Source organism: Trachemys scripta, chromosome 2 (assembly GCF_013100865.1).
Source record: "Trachemys scripta elegans isolate TJP31775 chromosome 2, CAS_Tse_1.0, whole genome shotgun sequence".
In the NCBI taxonomy this organism is placed as follows: domain Eukaryota; kingdom Metazoa; phylum Chordata; order Testudines; family Emydidae; genus Trachemys; species Trachemys scripta.
The window spans coordinates 179635138-179652338 of NC_048299.1; the positions used below are offsets into that span (position 1 = coordinate 179635138).

At 44.1% G+C, this 17201-nt stretch overlaps 1 protein-coding gene across 1 annotated transcript in view; it reads left to right on the forward strand.

The window, feature by feature from the left end:
• The first annotated feature begins 200 nt into the window (after window positions 1-200).
• Window positions 201-17201, forward strand: part of NRSN1 (neurensin 1) — a 61458-nt gene continuing 44457 nt past the window's right edge. Inside the window, exon 1 of the mRNA XM_034762414.1 lies at window positions 201-296. The gene's annotated coding sequence lies outside the window, so the exon portion shown is untranslated. The remainder of the gene's footprint in view (window positions 297-17201) is intronic.

Sequence of the window (17201 nt, forward strand, 5' to 3'; positions counted from 1 at the left end):
TGGCTTCAGCAGAAGTAATGTTGCCCTTCAGGGAATACATTGACATTTCAAATTAAAAAACATTCCTACTAACAAGCCTATAAATCTTTCCAATTAACTGTGTTTTTCACTAGTTTATGAGTCTGTTTTCCAACTGACAATCCTAATCTCCAGGGGTGGGTGGAGAACATCTTTGGAGGGATCTTTCCTTTTCTTGCAGCAGAAGAGAGAACTGAGTCCATCAGTAATAAGCCATTTATTTCATGCAAGCAGGCTAAACTGCACATCAATTGGAGAGAAAGACCTATTAAAACTAGGTAAGTGTCCTCTTTGCTGGTTAGGGGGTCTGTAGGAAAGTCTGAGATCAGAGTCAGCCTGGAAAGAGCCAGCATAGAGCAAAGTGGGGTGAGTTGTGCCTCATTGCCTTAGGGGCTAGCTTGCTTTTTCTCCTTCTCTTTTTGGCTACTGTGTGTGACTGTTCTGGTTTCTAAGAATAAAAGTAGTGTTATGTTGCAACCTTCCAGCAAGAGTACTGTATGTTTTTATCTAACTTCTCTGTTGGTATCTTGTGAACATAACACATGTTCTTATTCCAGAATAAGAGTCCCTTGTCTATACAAACCCTTAGGGTATGTCTACACTGGCAGAGTTACAGTGCTGGCAGTTACAGCGCTGTTCAGAGAGCGCTGAAGGGAAACCACTTTTGTGTGTTCACACTGTCAGCTGCCACTGGAGCGGTGATTTGCCTCCCACACCTTGTGGAAGACATTCCGCAGCTCCTTCACTTTGACCCTGCACTGCAGTGTGTCCCAGTTATGGTCCCTTTCTGTCATGCATCATGAAATCTGTCCATAGGTATCATAATTCCTATGGCTGGAGCGCAGCTGGGACTGCACAGCCTCCTCTCCCCAAATGCTGATGAGGTCCAGCAGCTCGGCATTGCTCCAAGCGGGGGATCACCTGGTGTGTGGAGCAGGCATGGTCACCTGGAAAGATGCGCTGAGACTACTGCACACCTCACCAAGCAAACAGGAAGGGGACTTTCAAAATTCCCAAGGAATTTAAGGGGTGGGGCTCACAGTTGGTCACCTGAGGGCAGGGCAGTAGAGTTGAAACCGATGACCAGAGAGGCGAGAACAGGCATTGTGGGACACCTCCCAGCGGCCAGTCGCAGCGCTGTAATCGACCAGGAGGTCTACTCTGGCACCACGGTGCTGTAGCCCCAGTGCAGAAAGCTGTACGCCTCTCATCGGGGTGGTTTTTTTTACAGTGCTGCAACCAGGGACGGCTCCAGGCACCAGCCGAGCAAGCTCGTGCTTGGGGCGGCAGATTCTACGGGGCGGCATTCTGCCCAATCCTAGGGTGGCACGGCTGCTTTTTTGTTTGTTTGTTTTTTGTTTTTGTTTTTGTTTTTTTGTTTGCCGATCTGACCACCCTGTAGAGGGTGGCGGCGCGGAGGAGGGGAGCGCCCTGCTGGGAGCGGGCTGCGCGCTTTGTCTGCCCCAGCTGGTGCCACGTCTGTAGCAAGCCCGGCAGGGCAGCCAACATCCTTCCCTCCCCGCTGACTGGAGCAGCCTGGAGCCCTCCCGGCAGGCGGCGCAGTGGTCGGGGCTGCGTGGCGAGCGCCCCGCTGAAGCCCTGGCCGCTCCCCTTCTCTCTCTCCCCCCGCTCCCCCCCGCCCCCCGTTTTGCCCCCCCCGCTGCGCCCCCAGGGTTTTTTGGGTTTTTTTTTTTTTTGCTGTTTTGCCCCCCCAGATTTTTTTTTTTTTTTTTTACTTGGGGCGGCAAAAAAGCCAGAGCCGACCCTGGCTGCAACTGTGCCGTTTCTGTGCACTAAGTGGCTTGGCAGTGTGTACACCTCAGGAGTTACAACACAGAAAGCGGCTTTCTTGCACAGAAACTTGCCAGTGTAGACAAGGCCTTAGTTTGCCACAAACTGGGTTGTTTACCTTCCCCGCAGTAGCCTGCTGCAGATCAACTGGGTGGACCCTGCTGACACACACTAACAGTTCATTAACGTGCACTGATCTAGTCCTCTTTGAAACAGGACTAACAAAATGCAGTAACATAGGAATGTGCATCAGCATGGTCCACAAAGACATCCGAAGAAGTGGGCAGTAGCCCTCGAAAGCTTATGCTCTAATAAATTTGTTAGTCTCTAAGGTGCCACAAGTACTCCTGTGTTTTTAAAGACAGATAAATCACCACAGATTAGTGCCAGGTAGATGCACACCCCAGCTTGCAGCAAACTAAATGTTCATGTATACAAGCCCCAAACTAGCTTAAACCACTTTGGAAGTGGACTCAAATGGTAAATACTTAATCCACTTTAAATTCATACCCTATCTTATTACAGATTAACTTTCATGTGTAGACAAACCCTAAAATGCAGGGCCACCAGGCCCATAAAGTTAAAGCAATTTCAGCCTGCTGAGAATATGGAATAACTGGGAGCCAATATGGTTTTGTGGAACATTTTGCATGATTCCTCAGAGCGAAAAACTAAAGCTTTTAGAAACACTAGCTTTGATTACAAGATTAGTGATCCTCCGTTGGGATTGGCTAATGCTCTTCTTACTCTGGCACAGGGCCCAATTCATGAAAAGCCTAACAGCTTGGTGCCTGGTCCTGTCGTGGAAAAAGTCATCGACGCATTGATTTTAGTTCACAGACTCAATCTTGAGGCCAGTTTATTGCAATACATTCCAACGCGTTGGGATAACAGTCCGAAAACTGTGACAAATAGCACAGCACGCAGGCTGCTTTTATTCCGTCTAACCGCAAGCGTAGTACAAATTATATGTCATTTGCGTGAAATAAGAGTTGGGGTCTGTCCCCTGTTCCCAGTACCTTCCTCATTATTTATGAGAATTGGGTGCCTATTGGGTGAGGGGTTTCTTGGTGGTTTTTGACATGGGTGGTACTTGGCACCAGCGGGGGTGTTGTTTTTCGTCAGGGTACATATTGTTTTCCGGGGGGGTTTATTACAGGATGCCCAAAGATGATATATGATTGGCTGGTGGCAGGTAGCTGGAACTATAGGAGGAGCTGGCCTTTACTAGAAGCAATTTCTTCATATAAGCCGTTACTATGTTTCATCAATAAGCAGTTATCATGTTTTTCCATCAACAAGCAGTTATCACGTTGCTAAGGCCTTTCGCATGGCTTCCTTCCCCTCCCTCCTCTGGTCATGGCCCATGACCGTATTTGGCAGGGGATTGCATAGCCTAGTTTTGTTCAGGTTCTGGCCTGTACTGTTTTATGTAAAGGCCGTTTGTGTAGTCCGCTTCTGTCAGAGGGCCTGAATTTGGGCCTTCGGTGTTACTTTGGTTGTCATTAAGAAGGCTACCTAGTTCTTTTTCCCCACAGTCCTAAAACCCTTACTACACAAGCTGCATTCCAGGAACAAAGTACTGGATCCTGAAGATGTCCGATCTGCAGAGCTAAACAGTGATAGACAAGTAGAGTGAGGCCAAGTAGAACAAGATCTTGTCTACTCTAGGCTTTGTCCAGCTCGTGTCCAGAGCAGTGGTGATAGGCATAAAGGATAGACAAGGAGTGGGCAGCCACTAGCACATATGTTCTGTAGATCTGCACTGAAAAGGTTTAGATGGCACCATGATTAACATGCTGCCTGGAGCCCTGCCTATGCTGCAATCTCACTGCTCCTTCCACCTATGGAGCTGCACTAGTGTCTGCAACAGCAGGAAGTGGTTCAGAGAAAAAACCGGTGTAAACACCCCCTGAAAGAAGAGACAGAAACAGGCTAAGAAAGGATCCTCGAATCCCCCATGTTCAAAACTAGTAATCTGAAGGCGAATGACACAAAACAAGGAAAAACCAAGTACCTGGTTCTCAGCTGCCACAGGAAAGTGGAGGAGAACTGAAAGAAAAAGTGTTCCTGGAATCGATGGGGAAAGAACATTAAAAAGTTTCCACAGATGGCCGTTAGAGAGACCGAGTGTTTGGGGGAGAAGGAGTTTTGGAAGGGGCATAGGGAACAGTTTTGGAGGTGAGGATCCAAGACTCAGACTTGAGAGTGTAGAAAGAAACATGGCAAAAGCCACTGAGCTTCAAATGAAGCAGCTAAATCCTTGTTAGAACCATTACAACATCCCCTACAATGAAAGACAGGAACAAGATTGGTCTGTAGTTGTATGTTGGCACAAAATGGGGGTTGAGCTGCAATGGAATATGGTACAAGAAGCAATATCTGACATGAGTCCACCCGAAATTTTCATTTCTCACACACACACAGAAATAGGCTGAAGACCCAACCCAACAAAAACATTATTGATGGCCTTCTCCCATTCTTAAAGAACATTCACCTGATGCAACAAAACTAAACCCCATAAAATATACTGCTGTACTATAGGGTTGTGGAATCTCTGAGAAAGAGAAGAGATTACACCAATTAAGTGTCTGCCTCCCATATATTACCATGCTATACGCTGAATATGAATATTTTATTGACACCCTCCTCCCCCACCCATCCTCAGTGACGCACACAAATCTAGATAATTTAATACAGCTAACGGGAACACTTGAATCTGATGCTACAGTCAGATTAACAGGCTTTTGCCAGGAGGAAGCAGCCCTATAGGTCTATGGTGCATTTTTGGAGGACATCTGCCAGTCTGCATCAAGGCTCTCTACTATAAAAACAACAAAAGTCCTAGTACCACAAGCACATTTGCAGAACAGGAGCAACGGCAATGCAGCTGCTGGCTCTGCAAGAAATCTAGAGATCTCTCAATGAGTTCAGAGAGAACCTGAAATTAGAAACATTCATCATCTTTTTCTCCTCCCATATTTGTCCTTATTAGAAACCATGACTAACATTATTTCATTAAGTACAAAAATAGAATGCATTATCTGAATATAGACTAGTAACAAAAGACGAATCTCATGGTCCCTAAAGAAAATTGAGACAATAGCGTAGGGTTGCCCTTACTACCTACAGTAGTAGAACACTGGCAAAGGTGCCACTCAGGTTCTTTGCAAAGATTGGCAACCAGCTCTTCTCTGTTATCTAATGGGAGGTCATGTGTCTAGTAGTTAGAGCAGCAACCTAGGATTCAGAGATCCTGAGACCTAAGGGCCCTGACATAAATTCACCATGTGACCTTGGACAGAGTCTCTTAACCTCTCCAGGCTTCACTTTTCTTATTATGCCCACTTTACAGATCAATATTCTCTACTTCAGAGTTACTGTGAAAGTTAATTCATTAACATTTAATACAGTGCTTCTAAATTTGGCTCAGAGATGCTATTTCTGTACAAGCATGATAACCTGCCCTGCCCTGGTTACTCACAGCAGCTAATCCATGCTCCAGTCTGGTGGACAGAAGGATATAAATGGGTGAGCAAGACTCAATTTCAAACAGTATTTTTAATGAATAAAAATGATTTTAAAAAGAGATTCGAACCAGCAAGTGAGTGCACCAGTACTACACAACTGATACAACAACAAATTAAAATAATTTATTGCTTAAAATTGGAAAATAAAATAGGATAAAATAAAGGGAATGAATTAAAACAACGGAGTAAAACAATAAGGCAGGGAATTGTGCAAAGCTGCCATTATGAAGCAGTACTGGGACCTTTACACGGAGTGGATAACAACGCAAGCAAATTAGATGGTTAAGAGCAACAGTAGGCCCGAAGCCATTGCCTCAACAAGCCTGCTGTTTATCAGGGTGTTAATTCCCTGCTGAGTGGGTGTCAAATGGAAGCACAGAGGGTATTTGGAGAATGGAACTGTGGAAATATTAAACTACCTACCAACCTCTGAATAATAGTGTTCTTCACGCTTGAATCTCAAAAGTGCTTTACAAAAGGAGGTAAGTATTATGCCCATGTCACAAACAAGAAAATCGAGGCATAGATGTGAAATTACTTGCCCAAGGTTATACAATTGGTCAGTGGCAGAACTAGGAATAAAACCCAGATTCCCCACCACCGCAAGACTCAGTTTAGTGCCTTATCCACTGGACCTCACTACCTCTCTTAAATAAAGGCAAAGCACAGTTTTCTGTCATCCAATCCTTGTAAAATAGCAGAAGAGGGTTAAATTACACTGACCACCGTCATATAGAAGGAGGGGGCTGTGCTTCCAATGCTATGAGTGTTATAGTTTGGGGACTGTTCAGTGGCCAAAGATTAAGAACTGGGAAGGAGAAGTCCCCTTACATAAGGAGTTTGGGTTACTAGGGAGGCTCATAGTAATGAAGTGAGCCCTTCTGTCTCTTAAACCTGAACTGCAATCCCTTAAAGCAGGCAGATGCTAGCTTCAAACATGCCCAAGCAGACAGTTAAGCAGCACCCTCATCTTGACCACGCTCCCCTTCTCCCTCAGCTCTGCACTACTGGAGTATGCAAGAAGGATGGTAGGGCACAAAAGGGTGATTTATTAGGGGGAGAGACGTAGGATTTTGGTTACTCAGGACTCTCCCAATTTTGACACAAGCTTTCCTCCCACTGTAGCAATCTCATTAATGGTGCCCCTCTTCTGTCCTGACCCAGCAGTATTTTTGCTATGGATCCCAATGCACTGCTCCTTATCAGTGTTGTTCACTATGGCCCCAATTCAGGAAAGCACCATCCCAGTTCAGCAAAGCCCTCGAGCACATGCTAAGCCCCACTGACTTCAATAAAAGGGCTTTACCCTATAGCCCTCTTTCCTGGGGTCTTTGAAATGCAGAGAATTATACAGTCACCACTGAAATCCCAGTCAAGTGACAACTGATACACTCTTCAGCAAGAGGGTGCCGAGTTTAGAAAGCCTCCATTGTTTAGTGTGGCTTATTGGCCATATGGGGTAGTCAATAATGCTGCAGCAGCTACTTTTCTCACTGTACAGAAACCTGCAGAGCAATAAGAGCCCTTCCAGAGCTGAACCAAAATGAGAGCGTGTCTGCCTCATTAACTGGGAAACAATATCACGCTCTAATTGGTTCAGAAGAGGAGGCAAAAATAGACAACATATGTCTTCACTCTTACAGAATCATTCAGTTTAAAAAAAAAAAACATATTTGCTTATGTTTCCACTACTGTCTAGCAAAGTCTGTAAGCATTAGATGCCTCACAGAACATTCACCATCTCCTTCTGGAGCCATAGCTCACAGAGACAGTTCGCGCTCTAAAAGATGTTAGAAGTGACAAAGCCTCTCAGACACATGGCAGAGGTGTCAACTGTTGCCAGGAAAAGCTAGACGAGATCTTGTTGACTATCTGGAAGGAGTGGTAGCCACAAACATCTGTGCACTTTGACAAGGAGCCCCCTTAATGGGTGTAAAAGAGAAGAGCCACACAGAACATAGAAACATAACTGCCATAATGTATTAAGAACATAAGAATGGCCATACTGGGTCAGACCAAAGGTCCACCTAGCTCAGTAGCCTGTCTTCCGACAGTGCCAAAGCCAAGTGCTTCAAAGGGAATGAACAGAACAGATAATCATCAAGTGATTCATCCCCTATCACCCATTCCCAGCTTCTGGCAAACAGAGGCTAGGGACACCATCCCTGCCCATCCTGACTAATAGCCATTGTTGGACATATTAGACCAATGGTTCATCTACTCCAATATTCTGCTGTCACCAGCACTCTCCAATACCAGATATTTCACAAGATAGACAATTATGGGATAACCTGTCCAGACAGGTTCCTTCCTAGCTTCAGGCAGATAATTTTGGTTTACACCCTGAAGCAAGACAGTTATGTATTTTAGTGCTATGTAAAGTAACTGTGATGGTTGTTTTTCTGACAGAAAGAAAAGCAGACATGCAAAACATTGGTTTAGTTAGTGCACCGATTGTAATTTGAGCAGTTTTTCCCCACTCACTAAGTACAATGCAAGTATTAAATGTTGTTAATGGCAAACGTTTTGGAATGATGTTAACTCTTAAACAAAATTGATAAGCTAGCATCCAGTAACCATTTCAGAACATCCTTGATTCTAGATTAAAAAACTAGCAAGTGTAGTTTTCAAAGCTCTAAGTATACAGACAGGACCCTACAAGGCCCAGTTTTGCACTTCCCACAGTCAACAGAGAATGCAGGATCAGACACACAGGGCCCAGATTTGATCTCACATCACTGTAAGATACCAGTAACTCCACATAATGGATTTACATCAATTTAAAACCTATGGCTATGTCTACACTACAAATTACTTCAGCATAATTTACATGGCTCAGGGGTGTGAATAATCCACACCCCTGAGTGACATAAATTACACCGACCTAAGAGATGCTGGTGTGGACAGTGCTATGCCAGCTGGAGAGCTTCTCCCACTGACATAGCTACCGCCACTCGTGGAAGTGGAGTTATTAAGCCAATGGGAGAGTGATTGGCAGTCAGTTAGACCCATTAAATCGACCCCCGGTGGATCGATTGCCGAGCATCGATCCTCCCATAAGTGGAGACAAGCCCTTAGAGTATCTTCACCAGAAGTGTTACAGCTGCATCAGTACAGCTGCACCGCTCTAACTGCTGTAGTGATAGTAAGTGACAGGAGGTTACACTTTGCAAAATACATTTTTAAATCTTAAGCCAATAGAAATACTTCCATGATTAGTGTGTGAGAATCCCAAAGGAAACATTTTAAAATAAACAAAGACATTCACTTGTCTGAAATCTAAGCATTGTGATGGTGTATGAGAGCCTAAAAGTAAAATGCTAGAAGATTGCTGTGTCCCCAAACATGAAAATTACTAACTTATTTTCTTTGTCCAGGATGACCTGCAAAAAGTGAAACAAAATAAATAGTAGGCAGTAAATTGGTAAAATAATTGGTAAAATTCTGTTTTAGAAGATTTTTAAAGTCCTTTATGTAACAAATCACATGCATAACCTGTCCTTTTAATCCAGCCACTAACTATGTGGGAAAATACACCTTTTCCAATATAAATGGCATTAGTATTAGAAGAGCAGCTAGTGTACATTAGTCCGTAACAGTTTATGCCCTGATCCTGTAATAAGCACCATGCAGACAGACCCCTGTGCTCACGTGGAGCTCATTGCAAGGTCAAGATGTCATTGCTGAGCTTGCATTGAAGTAAGTCTTGCACTGAAATAAAGAGGCTCAAATCAGCAATAAAATGAAGTGAATTCAATAATTATATCCTCATGGAACTTAATACGGGGTTATTAGCTATGTATTCCTTTCAACATGATTGTGATAACTATGAAATCCTCTAGGAATCTCTTAGCCATCTCTTTTTGTGCAGCTGTATCACCCTGCTTTCTACCTCGACCCCTCCCTCATCAGTGTACTGCCTAACACCTTTTTAGTTTAAATGCCATACATATGACTCCCCTTGGAAATCTAAGTATTGTACAAATCTTTTAATATGCAGGTTTGGGTAGAACCATCCAGAACTACAACAGATGGGAAATATTGCACCTGTGGATTAGAGATTTTACTTGGCCGGGTAATTGTGTGATAATTATACTTTTAGGTGCTCAGAAATTAATATATCTAGGGCAATTTGCTGACATAAATCCAAAAATGAGCAGGAGAGAAGAGCAACATTCCCACTCTGAAAACACTTTTCCATCATTTTATTACACCTGCACTTAAATGAACAGAATTGTAAAGACTAGTCCATCAGCACTGAAATAAGGGGGATTCAATTACTACAGCAATTTGACCAAATAAATCCAACAGGGAAAAAGCCCGTTGTGCCTCCAGCAACACAGAAAACACAAACCAACCAAAGCTCAAAAAGAAATAAGAGGATACTGACTCTGCCCTGAAACATGTCCGTGTGAGGGTTTAAAGACTAGAGGCCTGACTTCCATTTATAAGAAGGCCCCTTTAACACTGTAAGGCCCTTTTACACTGCCAGAGCAGGGCAAAGGGGCCTTAATGTAAACAAGAATCAGAGTGTTGTCAATTCTTGACATTTTATTGTGAATCTCACAGTATTTGGTGGGTTTTTTTAAAGTGCCAGCTCCTGGAGGCATGTGATTAGACAAGAGTCTCAGCTTTAATAAAAAGAAAAGTTTCTACCACTCAGGATTATAAAGAAAACTCAGCATACAGGACTAGCCAGGTTGAGCCCTGGCACCTCTAGTCTTGACAATTCATAGCCCCTGCACCTTTGGGCTTGCCGCATCAATTATGATAATAAAAAAATTGCTTGAGCACCAGCACCTCTTTCATTATAAAGTAAGCACTGAGTGTACCCTAAAGACTCCAAAGCCAGAGGACCAATAAAACCCCTAAAACTTGTTATATTTCATGTTCTCTGTATGTGTATATATATCTCCTTACTATATGTTCCATTCTATGCATCAGATGAAGTGGGCTGTAGCCCACAAAAGCTTATGCTCAAATAAATGTGTAAGTCTCTAAGACCTGGTCCACACTAACCCCCCACTTCGGACTAAGGTATGCAAATTCAGCTACGTTATTAACGTAGCTGAATTCGAAGTACCTTAGTCCGAACTTACCGCGGGTCCAGACGCGGCAGGCAGGCTCCCCCGTCGATGCCGCGTACTCCTCTCGCTGAGCCGGAGTACCGGCGTCAACGGCAAGCACTTCCGGGATCGATCCCAGAAGATCAATCACTTACATCCAGACCAGGAAGTAAGTATAGACGTACCCTAAGGTGCCACAAGTACTCTTATTCTTTTTGTGGATACAGATTAACATGGCTGCTACTCTGAAATCTGTTATTTTAAAAGATACTGTGATTTTTAAGACAATCTCATGATTTGAGCACTGTGGACAGCAATACTGAAATCAACCCCCTCTTTTTATATATGATAAGCACATCCCTCTAGGGCTATGTTATAGACGCTATAAAGTTGCTGTTTACAATGCTTTATTTTGTAGTGCTTTCTCCATGGTACCTTAGGTTCTGGAAACTGTTTACTTTGAATTTATGCACTACAGTATTTCCCAAGAGCAGCAATAGTTCATCATTATCGTTCTAAACTGGAACCTATCTACAAACAGCTCTCTCATAAAAAAGGGATTTTTAAAGATGATCAGACATGCATAAAGATCTCTCTCTAGTTCTATCCAGGCTTTTGCCATGGCAATGTCGCACCAGGCCTCCACAGGTCACAAAACCATTCTAGATGTAGCTGGAACCTGTTTTTAGAATCCTTTAAGTTTTTATAATTGGCTTGTTACATGTTTCCTCAAAGCCGCCCTCACCTCTCCTCCCTTTTACAAATTATAAGCTAAGAAAGCCAGAAGGAGCAGACCTGTCTTTGTGTTCAGAAAAACTGCCATTTGTTTGCATTGCAGGAGCTATGGGTGGAATTTTCAAAGCACTCCCCACTGAGATAACTCTGCTGCCATTGAAGTCAAGAGTAAAAGTCCACTGGCTCCAATGGGAGCAGAGTTAGGCCAACACTGAGTGCTTTTGAAAGTCCTATTGCACATGCTTCCTTTCCCTTACCCAGCATGGAAGGAAACAGAGGACCCTCAATTTTGAGAAGGGCCTACAACAACTGCATGGAGAATAGGGTGGTTATGCAGTATCATCCCCCCCCACACACAGCTTTGTCCCCCAAAAGCCACTCCATGCTCAGTTCCAGCAACGGTCACACCGTAGCAGAGGCTGGAAAGGAAAGTCAGTGAGAGGGAGAGGGGAGTTAGAACAGCCACCCTGCACAGCATGTTTCCCCTCCAAACAGATGTAGAGTAAGAAATACAGTTACTTTTACTGCTACTCTGAGGAGCTGCAAATCCCCCATAGCATGATCACACCTTTGACAGGGAAAAGGAAGCAACTCATGGTAGCTGGCAATGAAGGATGCAAGCTAGGAGCAGCTCAGAGCTGCTGGATCTCCTGGTATGTGCCAAGGGAACTTACAGGACTTGGCAAGTGTTTCCATTCACCACAGATCTACACTAATAACTGTCCTAGCTATGCCCTCCTGCTGTGCTCAAAATAAAACATGACAATACTGGCAAGCATCCCACACACCAGCACCGCAGCTGGCTTGGACATTCGTTTCCTCTTGTAGGACTACTAGTGGCTCACCCCCCTCTTTTTCTCCTTTCTTTTCTCCCTCATCTCCATTTACACATCAACTCCTATTTTCTAAGCTCCACACTGAGTTTGGTGGGTGCAAGTGCAGGATCTTTCAACTCTGCCCAACCTTATGTGAGAACTGAGAGTTAGTTAAGTGTGGGGGAGGGTGTTTGTTTTGGGTTTTGCTTGTTTATTTTGGGGTTTTTTCCCTCCCCTGCAAGTCCCAAGACCATTCCAGTTCTCACACTAGCCCAGGGCAAGCTGGGACAGCCTCAAGATATTTTGAAAGGCAAGCAAGCCACAGGGTTGTCACAGCTACATTGCCAAAGAAGCCATCAAGCATGCTTGTTTTTCCACAATCATTCCCACCTGTGCAGGACTGAAGCTCCTGCCTTTCCCTATTCCTCAACCTGGCAAACAAGCCAGGAGACATCAATGGCCCCCTGAAGACAAGTGCCTTACCTCTTTAGGTCAGGGAATGGCTGCTGCCTCAGTTTCCCTCTGGCTGTGCTGTGGTTCCCTTTCATAAGTAGAGTTTTTTGGCTCTCTGACCAAAATGAAAAGAGTCCTCCTCGCATGGGGTATGCCAGAGTGATGAAAGGAGAGCACCTTGGTGTTTCCTGCAGCCCAGCTCCAAGTAAAAAAAGAATAGAAATGGAGGCTTACTCCAGCCAGTCATTCCCCAAAGAAACAAAATAAACCAGCCACTCCTAGCTCAGCCACTTGCAAAGTCCTGCAGCTTCCATAGCCTTAAACCCTCTCCATCAGCACTCCCAGAAGGAGCTTTCATCTCTCCACTTTGAGTGAGTGAATGTTCTCTGATAGTGTGTCACAACAAAGGTGCTCCACTTCCTGGTTCCTCCCGGCCTGTATTAACCCCTTGGTTTCCCTTAGCCCAGGTTAACCTGCTCTCCAGCTTCATGTGTTTTGGTTTTTTACACCTCATCACAGGTCCGCTCCACTCCCTTCAGACACAGCAAGAGCCATCAAAGACAGCAGTGTGAGTGAGTGTGTGGCGGGAACTTGGATAGGACACACCCAATATATTTGCCTAGTTTGAGTGTTGGGCATCCATGCCCTACCACTAGTCCCCAGCTTTAAAGAGGAGAAAAATACAGTTTACAAAGAACATCTCCAAAGGTTCAGGTACTTAAAGTATGTTATGTCTGAACAGGGACTGTCAAAAAGGTCACTTTCTTACTCCAAAGACCTAGGTGTATTCAGAGCCAGAAAAGACTCCCTTTATTTTCCACACATTTTTATATGGTTAAGGAAAACTGCAACTTTATCTCAGAGATCATTTTTATACGATAGCCTGTGAGCATATCACAAAGATGAAAGGAAAAACAAGCAACAAGTGAGTGAAAGGCTGGGGGTGAGAGCAGAGCTGTGTGAAGTTACCAGTTTTCATGTGAGAATTCTGCGATTTTCATGAAGCCATCACTGTATCATTTTACAGCAGCAAACACACCTTTTGCTGCAACTGCAACAACTTTTCACACCTCCACAGGAAAAAGTTGTGAACTTTCCCTGATTTGCCTCAGGATGGAATGTAGCCCGTTTGGAGCAAGACAGGTTTCCCCCACCCCAGCCCCCAAGCTGGAATTGCATTTGTTTTTGTTTCACGGAGGAAAAAGTCAGAAAATCCATACAATATTTTGATAATTACAACCCAGGCAATCCCCTTCTTTGGTCTGTTAGGATTCCATTATGCAGTGACCATCAAGAGGAGAAATCTCTCTATTCCTTGAAATAGATTAGAGAATGAACCATAGAAAGCAGGGAAAAGAAATGAGACAATGTGATTGATTGCAGCAGGAAAGCATTGTACTCATCAGGACAGATTGGAAATTTTAATAAAAAAGAGAGATGGGGTAACAGGGATTAGCCAGTGTCACAAATACTCCTTGTCAGGATTTAGAAGACAAAAAAGAACAGATGTTGGACGCTTTACGATGAAGGGTACAAAAGACACTTACTTTAACAATTTCAAGATAAAATAATATTCGTTAAAGCAAAACATGCAGTGTAATTGTTTAATCCACCTGGCCCCTGAGGAGTCATTGACACCACTGCAAGGTGAGTGTGATGTTTGGTAGCATTCTTGCTCTCACTTTGTGCTGTTATGAATGACTGCATAAGGTCCAAGGTAGTGGAGAATCAGGCCCACTCTAGCTAGGCTATCAAGAGATATTCCATAATCTGATCTGGAAACCCTTTACCATGGGCTAAAGAAGGCTGTGGGGTGTTTTTGGTTGACCTTTTTTTTTTTAAAGGTTGAGTTGAAGTATAGGGAGGGTTGAACCAATCTGGCTTTTAAGAAGAGACAAACCTTTGCCCCAGACTTAAACCAAACTTTTTTTGAGGTTCAGAAATGTCTGATTAGCTTTCTTGTTGTAACTGTAAATGTTGAAGTGCCTCAATGCATCCTTTTGTAGGGAAGCAGAAGTATTGATAGACTGTGAGAAAAGTTTATTTTTGTCAAACCTAGAGAAGCTGGTAGAACTGTGAATATCACAAGCACGAGTGACCTTGCAAGATTTGCAACCCTAAGAAGCTCAGAAATATTTGTTCCTTTTTTCAGGATGCTTAAACTAAATTGTCACTGGCGTGTGTCTGTTGTGGTTCAATGAAAACTCCAGGGGCTGTCCCTCACTGGACTTTACTTTGAGATAAAAGTTCAGACTCAGTCATGCAAGATAAATACAGTACCTCACACTTACAAATCTACCCATTACTGTAGTGTGCCCTGCTTTTTCATGCTGGAAGAGGGGAAGGTAGATACAAGTGGATGGGTGTGGACTGAGGAGGAGTGGCGGCATCTGTCTTTCCACTTTTCCACATACACCTTCCTGAATGCCATCACAACTTTTCCCCACATACTCCTTCTCTCCCCACCACAGATCCCTCAGTTTTTCTCCTTTGCAATGTGGTCAACCTCACAGACAAATTACCCATGTTTTGAGTTTATTCGGGTGAGAGAACAAGTAAACAAGGCATCCAAATGGGAAAACAGTAACAAAATAACCTCCTGTTTCACCCTAAGCACATGGTGAGAGAACCATCCATTCCTGAGGGCGGGACGGCTGAACAGGGCAGAGGAAACATGGAATGGGTTACCCCAGAAGAGAACCCAATGGTATCAGACCTTTTCCTCAAGCTCAAATATGAAAATCCTGGATGCAGAGTTGGAATATATAAAGGACCTACTGCCTACTACACTAGAGAAATAAAAGTCAGGCCACTCTCTTACTTCAGATAAGCTATCTCCTAAAGAGGATGCATGAACCAGTGTTCTAAGTCCCCTTAGGATCCAAGGGCACCCCAGAGTCTGCTTACTGCGCAGGGAGCTGCCATGTTAATCAAAGTACTTGCTCTTTGTAACCTCGCACAGCACCACCTAGGGACAGATATGCAGTTCTGCAACCTCTCATTAAAAAGGATGGGAAACCACACTACCTGCTGGTGTTTAGTCTATGGTTTAAAAAATATCATTTCCCTTGAGGTTTTTTGTTGTTTGTTTTGGTTGGTTGGCTGGCTGTTGTTTGTTTTAGGTTTTTCCTTCTCTTCTGCCTTCATTGGTCCAGGTTGCTAGTGTCCCCTTCTGCCCCACTAACAGGAGGGGCTTCTGGAGGCAGGTTGTTTTTACGGTGGTTTTAGAAAGGAAAAAGAGAACGATCATGGTAAGGAGAGAGGGACTGACCAGCTGAAACTAAATGGAGGTGGAGAGCCACCCAGCACAACTCCAACATTGGGTGAGCCTGGCAAGCCTTGCAATGTGCTGTTTGATGCATCGTCTGTGCGACTTCCAATGCTGATTTTCTATGGCACCAGCCACAAGTAAAATCATCCTTCCCCTGGCATGAATCCTCATCCCCTCCTTGGCACAGCTGCTTCTGTGGGCACTGTGTGGAAGGGATATGATTTTGCCTCTCAGAGCCAGCCTGGCCCATGGAATCCAGCTTGGATCTGCATAGGGATTCGAAATAAAAGACTATTTGGCTCCACTTCCCCCCATTTCTCTCTAAAAGTGGTCCCTAGCCCATACTGTACTTAAGCCAGTTCAGGCCAGGTCTTAAAGGGCCAGCATTCCTGAGCAACAATCTTCCTGTAAAGGAATTTGTAGGAGAAATAGTTGCTGCACCCTATTACCTGAAGTTAGACTGGTGTGTAGTTATTCAGGCAGTTTCCCCTTCTCTTCACCCTTTTCTGTTAGTAGAAATCTAAATAAAAGCACTAGTTTCCATTTTTAAATCTCAGAATCCTAATTACTCTTCACAGTCCCCATGCTATGGGCTAAGTGCCAATTCCTGCAAATCAATATCGGCACACCTGAGCAACTTTACTCAGTGGCCTAGATTCTCCCCAAATAGCTGGCTAAGCGAGCACCAACCCAGGGCAAGGGAATCCTTGATGATGTACAGCCAACATTACAGCTCCACACAGCCGTGGCTGCTGACACAGGGATTGTGGCCAGTGCATCATTACACCCTGGCTATCACCAGCTGCCATAAGAGCTCCTTGGGTGTACATGAGAGTGGCTTAATGCCACCTTTACACCCTCTTCCCAAGTTGGTCTGTTTGCTCCTCAGCCAATGCGACGAATCATGAGTAAAGCTGCCCTTATGAGTAGGTGTTGCAGGACTGGGCCCTCAGTGTGGCATATATACTTGCCTCTTTATATAAAAATCATTCGTCAAAAGGACAGAATTTATGCCTTTTTTTAAAAATTACAGCACCACAAGACTTTAATATTTCCAGTGCCTAGACTTCGTTATCAAGCTTATTCCCTCTTCCCCTCCTCCTCTGCCTTCTCTCTTTGGTAAGCACTGCTTTCCATCTGGGCGTTACCATGGGCACTGAACTAAAGCAGCAGGCTAGAACGTGGCTCTGAAAACCTCTCTACCCATGGAATCCTGCCAGCATTTGTCAGCAATATAATGGCATGTACCACCCAAACAATGTAACATTATAGCTCAATCTTTCCCTTTCATTTTCTACACACTTAGTGGTAGCCAGAGCAATTTGTGAAAATTGTGAAATTCCTGCCTGGCCCATTTACTTTCATAAACATAACGATGCATCTTTTGGTAATGTGTTCAAAACAGCTTGGACAATAAATTCCACTCAATGGAAACCTATGCAGTAACCATCAACTAATATTTGAGCCACTGGACTGTCCATAAATTATGTTAATACTGAGACGTATAGCTGAGTGTTTGCCT